Genomic DNA, 11714 nt, shown 5'->3' on the forward strand with positions numbered 1-11714 from the left:
ATTAATATAGTCACATTTATATTGAGATGACAGTTGAAAAAGTGTTTCCACTAAAGCTAAGGAAGATGGTGTAGCATAATGGAAATATTTCTATATTTGAAGTTTGTGGTTTTCTTCTTCATGAATAACACTAACACTGGAGGAACACAAGCAAAGGTGATTTTAAATGTACCAGACAAGGCAGGGGAAGACAGTTGGCAGAAACTTGGTGGTTGCCAACCTTTGGGTCTTGGAGACCACTACAACTACTGGGATGCTATTGGCCAAATGCTCAAGACTTGCAGGAGATCTTAGATTCATATAATAATACTGCTCTTTTTTAAAAATAAACTTCTCCAAGATGTGGGGATATTGGAACACCAATGCATTGTTGGTGGAGTTGTGAAATGATTCAACCATTTTGGAGAACAATTTGGAACTATGCCTAAAGTGCTATAAAAATGTGCATACCCTTTGACCAAGCAATAGCACTTCTAGGGCTATATCCCAAAGAGATCATACACATGGGAAAAGGACACACATGTACAAAAATATTCATAGCAGCTCTTTTTGTGGTGGCAAAGAATTGGAAATTGAGAGGATGTCTATCAATTGGGTAATGGCTGAGCAAGTTGTGGTATATGAATGCAATGGAATACTATGTGCTATAAGAAATGATGAACAGCCTGACATTAGAAAAACCTGGAAAGACTTGTATGGTCTCATGGTGAGTGAGATGAGCAAAACCAAGGGAACCTTGTACACGATAACAGCCACATTGTGGGATTACTAATATTGATGAACTTAATCCTTCCCAGCAACACAAGGATCTAAGACATCTCCAGAGGCCTCATGATGGAAAATGCTAGCCACATCCAAAGAAAGAACTATGAAAGTTGAATTGCTATTTTTTTCTCTTCTATTGAGTTTTGTTTCCTCTTTCTGATGGTTTCTCTTATTGGTTTTAATTTTTACTTACACCACTAATGTGAAAATGTGTTTAATAGGAATGTATATGAATAGCCTATATCAGATTGTGTGCTGTGAAGGTGGTGAGGAGGAAGGGGGAGAAAAATTTTAAACTCAAAAGCATATGGAAATGGTTATTGATAAATCAAAATAAATTAATAAAATGAAATAAATAAATATATAATTTAAAATAAAATAAACTTCTCCAGAATAAAGCAGATTAAATATGTATAAGCCAAAATCTGGCTTTTATAGAGGAGAGGGGATATTGGGGTGAAGTGAAGGTGGATGGGAATGCTTGAACCCTACTCTCATCAGAATTGGTTCAAAGAGGAAACATTATGTATTATAGAAATCTATCTTAATGAACAAGAAAATGGGAGGAGAACAGGATAAAAAGGGGGAATAATAAATAGGAAGGTGGATTAAAGGGTTCAGTATTTAGAAGTAAAACATGCTTTTGAAGAAAGACAGGATAAAAAGAGAGAAAAGAATAAAGAAAAGAAAATGTGATGGAGGGAAATACGTACTAATTATAACTGTGAATGTGAATGGGATAAGTTCACTCATAAAATGGAAGTAGATTGCAGAAAGGATTAGAAAGTAGAATTTGAGAATATGTTGTTTACAAAAGACACACTTGAAACAGAAAGGCAGAGTTAAAATAAGGTATTGGAAAAGAATCTATTATGCTTCAACTTAATGTCATGATCTCAAACAAAACAAAAGCAAAAATGCACCTAATTAAAAGACAATCAGGGAAACTACATTTTGTTAAATATAAATATGAAAAAATTGTAGCAAATTTCTCTGATAAAAGCCCATTTCTCAAATATCTAGGGAATTGAGTCAAATTTATTTTTCAAAAAAAGACCCACTCCCAATTGATAAAGTATATGAACAGGCAGTTTTTAGAAAAAGAAATCAAAGATATCAATAATCATATGATAAAAATGCTTTAAATCAAGCCAAGATGGCAGAGTAAAAGCAGTGATTTGCTTGAGCTCTCCCCCAAACCCCTCCAAATACCTGTAAAAAATGTCCCTAAACAAATTCTAAAGCAGCAGAACCCACAAAAAGACAGAGTGAAACAAATTTCCAGTCCAAGACAGCTTGGATGGTTGATTGGCTGGCTGGGAGAGGAACGCAATTTGGCATGGGCAAGCAGGCCTCAGAGTACTGAATCACAGGCAGCTGTGGCAGTTTCCAGATTTCTCAACCCACAAATACCAAAGAAAACTGAGGTCAGCAGAAAAAGTCTGTGTCTGTGTGAGAGAGAAGCGCACCTCCCAGCCCCATTCCCCAAATGTGGGCCTGGGGTGGTGGCTGCCTCCACAGCTTCAGGCCCACAGAATGAGGAGAAATCCAGTGGCTGATCAAAGGGGATTGCAGGGATTCTCTTGCTTTGCCCATTCTTAGAGCTGGGTCACAGTTCTGGGTGGTGGTCCTGGGGCAAGGAGGAGCGCTGGCATGGTGGAGCTTGTAGTGGTAGTATAGAGAAAATTCTCCTCAGAGCTCCAAGACAGAAAAGAGCACTTATGGTTACTCATAGACCAGAGCACAGGCTAGGAAAGGAGTAAACACCTCGCCCTTGATCATACCACCTTGGACGAATGGAAAATTTACAGTTCCCTAGAAGTATCTCTGAAAACAGCTACACAAAACCCTCAGAGCTTGGGCAGTACATTCTCCACACTGCAAGCAGACCCTTACCTTAACAAAGAGTTTATAACTCAGATAATTGGCTGAGATCATAAGTAAGCAGTGCAAAAAGAGTCAGACCACAGGATCTTATTTTGGTGACAAAGAAGATAAAAACTTACAACCAGAAGAAGACAACAAACTCAAAGCTTCTATATTCAAAGCCTCCAAGAAAAATATGAATTGGTCCCAAGTAATAGAAGAGCTCAAAAAGGATTTTGAGAAGCAAGTAAGAGAAGTAGAGGAAAAACTGAAAGTGATGCAAAAAATCATGGAAAACAAGTCAACAGCTCACTAAAGGAGACCCAAAAAATACTGAAGAAAATAATGCCTTAAAAAATAGCCTAACCCAAATGGCAAAAGAGGTCCAAAAAGCCAGTGAGGAGAAGAATGCCCTAGAAAGCAAAATTGGCCAAATGGAAAAGAAAGTCCAAAAGCTTACTAAAGAAAATCCTTCTGGACTTCTGCTTCTGGGAGCCAAGATGGTGGAGTGAAAAGGTAGTTGCTCTCACTCTCCCCTATCAACTTCTGAAAACCCAGAAAATATCACCCCAGAAAAAAAAAAGCCCTGGAACAGCTGAACTAGAAGAAAGACGGGGAGCAGCAGTACAGCAGCCCAGCAAACGGGTCTCCCAGTGCCTCAGCAAAAATAAGGGAGGCAGAACTACAAGGGGCCCCAGGCTGATAAGTACCCTGCAGTATTCATCTGAAAGGAGGTGAAGAAAACAACCTAAATGCTTCCTAAAGCCCCGGCCTTGCTAATTCCAACCCAGCACCAGGTGAGCGAAAAAAAACTGCTGGGAAAACTGGAAAAGAGTATGGCAGAAACTAGGCATAGATCAAAATGTAATACCATATACAAAAATAAAGTCAAAAAGGGTTCATGACTTAGATATAAAGGCTGATACCATAAGTAAACTGGGAGAAAAAGGAATAGTTTTCCTATCAGATCTATGGAGAACAGAAGAATTCATGACCAAACAGGAGATAGAGAACACTATGAAAAGCAAAATGGATAATTTTGATTACATTAAATTGAAAAGTTTTTGCACAAAGTCAATGCAAATAAGATTAGAAGGAAGGTAGAAAATTGGGAAAGAATTTTTACAACCAGTCTCTCTGATAAAGGCCTCATTTCTAAAATATATAGAGAATTAAGACAAACTTATGAGAACACAAGCCATTCCCAATTGATAAATGGTCAAAGGGTATGAACAGACAGTTCTCAGGTGAAGAAATTAAAGCCATCTATAGTCATATGAAAAAATGCTCTAAATTGTTATTGATTAGAGAATTGCAAATCAAAACAACTCTGAGGTACCACATCATACCTATCAGATTGGCCAACATGACAAAACAGGAAAATGACAAATGTTGGAGAAGATGTGGGAAAATTGGAACACTAATACATTGTTGGTGGAGTTGTGAAATGATCCAACCATTTTGGAGAGCAATTTGGAACTATGCCCAAAGGCCTACAAAAATGTGTGTACCCTTTGATCCAGCAATAACACTTCTAGGGCTATATCCCAAAGAGATCAAACAAATGGGAAAAGGACCCACATGTACAAAAATATTCATAGCAGCTCTTTTTGTGGTAGCAAAGAATTGGAAATTGAGAGGATGCCCATCAATTGGGAATGGCTGAGCAAGTTGTGGTATATGAATGTAATGGAATACTATTGTTCTATAAGAAATGATGAACAGGTGACTTCAAAAAAACCCAGAAAAACTTATATGGTCTGATGCTGAGTGAAGTGAGTAGAACCAATAGGACTTTGTACACAATAACAGCCATGTTATGCAATGACTAAGATTGTTAAACTGAACCCTTCTCAGCATTACAAAGATCTAAGACTTCTCCAGAGGCCTTGGGATGGAAAATGCTGTCCACATCCAAAGAAAGAACTATGGAAATCGAATTGCTATCACTTATTTTTACCTTCTGTTGAGTTTTTTTTCATCTTTCTGATGGTTCCTCCTATTGGCTTTAATTTTTACTTACAACTTCACTAATGTGAAAATATGTTTAATGGGTATGTAAATGTAAAGCCTCTGTCAGATTTCGGGCTATCTTGGGGAGGGTGGGGGGAAGAAGGGAGAGAAAAATTTTCAACTCAAAAGCATATGGAAGTGATTGTTGATAAATCAAAATAAATTAATAAAATTTTTTAAAAAATGAAAAATAAAAATAAAAATAAAAGAAAGGCAGTGTTAGAGCTCTACTCAACTTGGAGAAAACTAGGACCTGCTCAGAACTAGAGAGATAACTGGGCATATAATGGTCAGTTTCAGAGTCCCAACTTACTCACTACCCTGGAGAAACCTGGTGCTCACCTTAGAAGGGGAAGTAGTAAAGGGTTATGCTCACAGCTTGGTTTTTGCAGTACAGCTCACTTGTTCAACACTGACTCAATAGCCTAATGTAACCCATCCACTCTTTCTAAATACAAATGTCTACATTAACTATAAAAAAAAGAAGAAGAAAAAAGAAAATCCTTCCTTAAAAATTAGAATATAGCAATTGGAAGCTAGTGACTCTATGAGAAGTCAAGACACTGTAAAACAAATTCAAAAGAATGAAAAAATAGAAAACAATGTGAAATATCTCATTGGAAAAACAACTGATTTGGAAAATAGATCAAGGAGAGATAATTTAAAAATTATTGGGCTATCTGAAAGCCATGATCTAAACAAAAGCCTAGACATCATCTTTCAAGAAATTATCAAGGAAAACTGCCCTGATATTTTAGAATCAGAGGGCAAAATAGAAATTAAAAGAATCCACTGATCACCTCCTAAAAGATATCCCCTAAAGAAAACTCCTAGGGATATTGTAGCCAAACTCCAGAGTTCCCAGGTCAAGGAGAAAATGTTGCAAGCAGCCAGAAAGAAACAATTTAAGTATTGTGGAAACGCAATCAGGATAACACAAGATTTAGCAGCTTCTACATTAAGGGACTCGAAGGCTTGGAATATAATATTCTGCAGGGTAAAGGAGATAGGATTACAACCAAGAACCCAGCAAAACTGAGTATAATCCTTCAGGGTAAAAATTAATATTCAGTGAAATAGAGAACTTTCAAGCATTCTTGATGAAAAGACCAGAGCTGAATAGAAAATTGACTATCAGACACAAGACTCAAGAGAAACAGGAAGAGGTAAACAGGAAAGAAAAATCGTAAGAGACTTACTAAGGTTGAACTGTTTACATTCCTGCATAGAAAGATGATATTTGTAACTCATGAGTCCTTTGTCAGTATTAGAGTAGTTGGAGGGGAAAACAAAATTATATGCATGTATAGATGGAGAGATAGATAAATAAATAGAGGGCACAGGGTGAGTTGAAGCTGAAGGGGTGATATCTGGAGAATAAAATTAAGGGGTGAGAGTGGATTATACAGAGAGAAGGAGAAAGGGAGAGGTAGAATGGGGTAAATTATCTCACATAAAACAGACAAGAAAAAGGGTTTTACAGTGAAGTGGAAGCAGGGGAAGGTGAGAGGGAATGAGTGAATCTTATCCTCTTTGGATTTGGCTTAAGGAGAGAATATCATACACACTCAATTGGGTATGGAAATCTATCTTACTCTACAGGAAATTGGGTATGGAAATCTATCTTAACCTATAGGAAAACAGGGGGAGAAGGGGACAAGAGAGAAGGGGGATGATAGAGGGGAGGGCAGATTGGAGGAGGGGGTTATCAGAAGCAAACTCTTCTGAGGAAGGACAGGGTCAAAAGAGAATAGAATGAATGGGGGGGATGAGATAGGATTAAGGGAAACATGCTTAGTTTTTCACAACATGTTTTGCATGACTACACATTTATAACCTGTATCAAGTTGCTTGCCTTCTCAGTGAGGGTGGGTAGGGAGGGAGGAAGGGAGAAAATCTGAAACCCAAAGTTTCAAAGATAAAAGTTAAAAAAATGTTTTCACATGCAACTGGGAAATAAGATATATGGGAAATGGGGTATAGAAATCTATTCTACCCTACAGGAAAATTGTAGGAGAAGGGGATAAGAGAAGGGAGGGGGACAGATAGAAGGGAGGGCAGATTAGGAGAAGCGATATTCAGAATGCACCTTGGGGTGAGGGAAGGGATGAAATGGGGAGAAAATTGGGAACTCAAAATCTGGTGCAAATGAATGTTGAAAGCTAAAAATAAATTAATTTTTTAAAAATGCTTTAAAGCTCTATTGACAAGAAATGCAAATTAAAACAGTGCTGAAGTACTACCTCAAACTCATCATAAATGAAAATTCTGGAGGGGATGAGGGGAAATAAGTATATTAATGGATTGGTGGTGGAGGTCTGAACTCTTCCAACCATTCTGGTAAACAATTTGGAGCTATACCCAAAGAGCATACCCTTTGACCTAGCAATACCAATGCAAGGTCTGTACCTCAAAGAGATCAAGGAAAACGAAATAGGACGTAAACACACAGAAGTATTTATAGTAGTTTTATTTATGACAAAGAATTGAAAATTGAGGGATGCTCATTCACTAGGGAATGGCTGAACAATATGTGACATATGATTGTGATGGAATAATATTATGCTATAAGAATTAACAAGTGAGATCATTTCAGAAAAAAAAACATAAGACCTATATGAAATGATGTAAGTGGAAATGAGAAGAACTAGAAGATTATTGCACACAGTAACAATAATATTGTAGTGATGGTCAACAAGGAAAGACTTAGCTGCTCTTATCAACATAATGATCCAAGTAAATCCCAAAGGAATCATGATGAAAAAATGCTAACCACCTCCAAAGAGAGGGCTGATGAACTGTGAGTACAAATTGAAGCATAACTTTCTCACTTTCTTGCTTTTTTTGTGTGTGACAAACATGGTATATGCTTTGCACGATTTCACATCTATAATTGATGTCTTACTGCTTGCTTTCTCAGTGGGTTGGGAAGTGATTGGATAGAAGAAAAGAATTTAGAGCCCAATATTTTTTGAAATTAAAAATAAATAGTATTTTTTTAAAAGATGAATCTCAGAGAAAAAAAAGTTGGTGGTCCTGTATATGAGTTGTGATTCTGCTACTTATGGGCAAAAGCAAATCACTTCAACTTTCCAAATCATACAGGCACAGAATGAGATTCCCAATTTTCTTGTCTGCTATTAGAGTTGTACCAAGAATACTTTAAGTCAGCCTAGAGTATATGAGTTTTTATTACAACATTATTTTTTTTTTAATTTCTAGAAAACAACACTTTTTCCATCTATTTGAGTAAGAGTCCAGGGGACTTTAACAAAATAATAATAGAGTGCTGACTTGTTCCAAAATGATTTCTATGGAAATTACATTGAATAAGATAACTAAAAATATTAAAAATAATCCCATTGTTTAGATATTTCAGCATGTGCTAAAGAAAAGCCACTGTGATTAGAACAAGTTATGACTGTAAATTATACATTGACTTATCTTTTTCATATATGCCATTCATATAGGGAGTGTTACATAGAGGATAATGTTCTGGTCTTGCAGTCAAAGAGACCTAGGTGCAAATGGTGCCTATGACATTTAATAGTTATTTGATGCTGAAGAAGTAACTTTTAATTCTTTTTGCCTTAAGAACTCCTTTTAAATTTTATACTTAACTTCAGATAGGCATGTTTATATGTACTTATTTATATTACATTTATAACTAGAATATAAGACTCTCAGAGTATTTTTAGCCCTCTTTTCATCCTAGAATAGGGGCTGGGTGACATGGTCACAACATTTTTTGTTGTTTTCAGTGCAAATTTTTATCTGAATAGCTTTTGAAAATCTAGAAAGTACAGAACTACTTTTATGCCATTGATTTATATGTTTAGAAACTCTGAATTTAAATGCCAGTTATGGAACTGGTATATATCAAGGTTTTAGTCTATTATCTGGGACATTGGGCTTATGTAATATTGTGATTATTCTGACTTTGGCTGTCACTTTTGTTCACCTTTAAAATCACATAATGGACTGGATTAAGTTAATTAACACGGTTTAGAAAAGTATACTAATTTAATGCAATCTTTTCTTGGGGTTACATTTTAAGGAAGGTGAAATTTCTATTTGTTAGCACCCATTACAGGATAGATTTTTAAATAACCAGCACTATTTGATAGCCTTGTAAAGTCTGTGAACCTCTTCTAAGAATCTCAGAATCATGTTTTTAAAAGTACATAACAAAATAAATGGCTTTATCAAAGAAACCAATTATGTTAAAATAAGCTCTCTCTGTCTCTCTGTCTCTGTCTGTCTCTCTCTCTCTCTCTCTCTCTCTCTCTCTCTCTCTCTCTCTCCCCACCCCATGCAAAGTTCATCCATCTCAAATTAAGGACCCTTAACTTATCAATCATGTTAACTTATTTGTCCTAGAAGAAAACATCATTGGACTTCTAACACTGGAAGTCAAAAGATTTGGGTTTTAGGCCCAAATCTGCTACTAACAACCTATGTGACATTAAGCAAATCATATAACCTGTTTGTGCAACAATTTCCCCATGTATCATGAAAAAGTTGGATTAGATGTCCTCTAAGATCTCCTTCAACTCCAATGTTTGGAGCCATTGAGATACAAGAACTTTTTTCAACATTAATTGAAAACTCAAATACAGAGACATGTTCAGCAAAGGTGTAGACACCTGTCACAGAAATTAAGCTGCAGAAAGTACAATTGAAAGTTCCTTTCATTGCAGAAGTTATTTGAAGGCAATACTATACTGATTACATAAAACCTTGGAATATTTCAGGACCTTTTCTATAAGTTTTATGTCCATTGCAAAGAGAGAGCCCTTGAAATTTGGAAAAAGAAAAAGACAAAAAAGAACAAAGCATGTATATTGACCAGATTCTGCTTTGCAGTTAGATAGGCAGCTCATTGAGTTAGTGCTCCATACATTTATCTTGACCAGGTACTAGAGAATAATTGTGATCTTGGACCAGAATTGAAAGCCTAAGTAGTGGGTGGAATTGTATTTGGTACATTCTGCAGCATTTTTGGTGATCCTAAGTTATTATCCAACCCCAAAGCTTATTCCCTATTTGGTAGAAGCAATTCTGGGACAAGTTGCTATCTTTCTATGGCTCTTTTATGCTTAGTCTTATTTATTATGTTTTAAAGGCAATTGGGGTTAAGCAACTTGCCCAGGATCACGCAACTAGCAAGTGTCAAGGCCAGATCTGAACTGAGATCCTCCTGACTTCAGGGCCAGTGCTGTTTCCACTGGACCACCTAGGTGCCCCTTTTATGCTTAGTCTTCAGCACACATGTGTAGGTAGATAAAATGATTGCTTTTTGTAATTGAGTAAGTCTCGTCTTATGACAGGAACAATCTGTAACACAATTTGAGAGTTTAAAGGACCATCAAGTCCAACATCTAATTGGTCCTGGGTTCTGCTCCCTTGGCCTAAATATCACAAATTTAATCCATCCTCCACTTGTCAGCCTTTAAAGATAGCTATCATGTCTTTCCTGAGTCTTCTCTTCCCCAGGCTAAACATATCCAGCACCTTCAACCAATTCTCATATATCATGGACTACAGACCCTTTGCCATCCTGATTTTCCTCATCTTGACATTACCCAGATGAGTGATGTCCTTCTTAAAATGTGGTGCCCAAGTTCCCAGAGCTCCTGTGCCTAGCCATGGCTGATCAGCTGACTGAGGAGCAGATCACAGATTTCAAGGAGGGCTTTTCCCTGTTTGGTAAGGAAGAGGATGGGACCATCACCACCAAGGAGTTGTGGACAGTGATGTGATCCCTGGGTCAGAACCCAACTGAGGCTGAGCTCCAAGATATGATCAATGGGGTGGATGCAGATGGAAATGGGACCACTGACTTCCCTGAATTCCTGACCACAATGGCAAGGATGATGAAGGACACAGACGGTGAGGAAGAAATCCCAGAGGCATTCTGCATCTTTGACAAGGATGGGAACCACTACATCAGTGCCATGGAGCTTCCTCACTTCACAACCAACCTTGGGGAGAAGCTGACTGACCACATGGACAAGAAGATCCAAGAGGCAGACATAGATGGTGATAGCCAAGTCAACTGTAAAGAGTTTGTGCAGATAATGACTGTGAAGTGAAGGCCCCGGGCAGTCAATGATGCCCATTCTCCTTTGACCTCTCTCTTCCCTCTCACAAGGCTCTCTCTGTCCCACACTCTTACTCAGATAACCTGGTTCTAAGCCAACCCTGACTGATGACTGAGAATCTGACTTAAAACAACACGAGATTTATCCCAAGCTGCATGATTGGTCTTGGATCTCCCTTCCTTCTTCCCTCTCTGCCCTTGGCCTTCCCAGAGCCTGAGCTGGCCCCTCAAACAGACCCTCCCTCACCCCCAAAATACACACATGGAATGTCTGCCTTCATAGCTCTCTGTAGGATTCCTCCTCTCCCTTTTGATTTCTCACCCTGTTTTCGGTGGCCAGTGTTGGCCCCAGGCTGGGTGCTACAGCAGAGTGGGGAGTATCCCTACCTGGGTCAGGAAAGCCAAACCTTTTAGATGTTTGCTTGCATCTGGCACTGTGGTTCTGTGTTCAGAATCTTTGGGGAGCCATGGTGAAAGGCCTAGAGGAGTTCCAACATGGGTGGGTGGTGGTTGAGTATGAGGACAATATTTGAAATCGAGGAGAAGGGAATTCTAAACATTGGTTGGGGGGTAGGACAGGTGAAGAAAATGATGTAGGGATGGATAACATTACAAAATCCATTAGCTTTTCTTCCCAAATAATCCAGCGATTGACTAGACCAAGTTTTGGCCTGTGGGAGAGGAGGGGAGAGGTGTCCCTGCTCCCTTGGCATCTTGTATAAATTGTAAATGTCCGTATTCCTAAAGCAATTGCTTGAGCTGTTCTGTAAATATCTGGTGCTAATATTCCCACCACTCCCTTCATCCTAGCCCTAGCAGGCTTCCTCCGCTCCAGTCCTGCTCCAATTCTGCACTTTGAGTGAACATGTCCATGGTCCCTTGGCAATGTGCTGGATTCTTTGATTTGTTTTTTGTGTGATTGTTTGTTTTTGTTGTTGTTTTTGTTTGTTTTTGTTTTTATTTTATG

At 38.0% G+C, this 11714-nt stretch overlaps 1 pseudogene; it reads left to right on the top strand.

Annotated features, from left to right (window-relative positions):
* The first annotated feature begins 10292 nt into the window (after positions 1-10292).
* Positions 10293-10739, top strand: LOC110210811 (calmodulin pseudogene; annotated as a pseudogene).
* Positions 10740-11714: the final 975 nt, after the last annotated feature.

Source organism: Phascolarctos cinereus, unplaced genomic scaffold, assembly GCF_003287225.1.
Source record: "Phascolarctos cinereus isolate Bilbo 61053 unplaced genomic scaffold, phaCin_HiC Scaffold_9;HRSCAF=440, whole genome shotgun sequence".
NCBI classification, from domain to species: Eukaryota; Metazoa; Chordata; class Mammalia; order Diprotodontia; family Phascolarctidae; genus Phascolarctos; species Phascolarctos cinereus.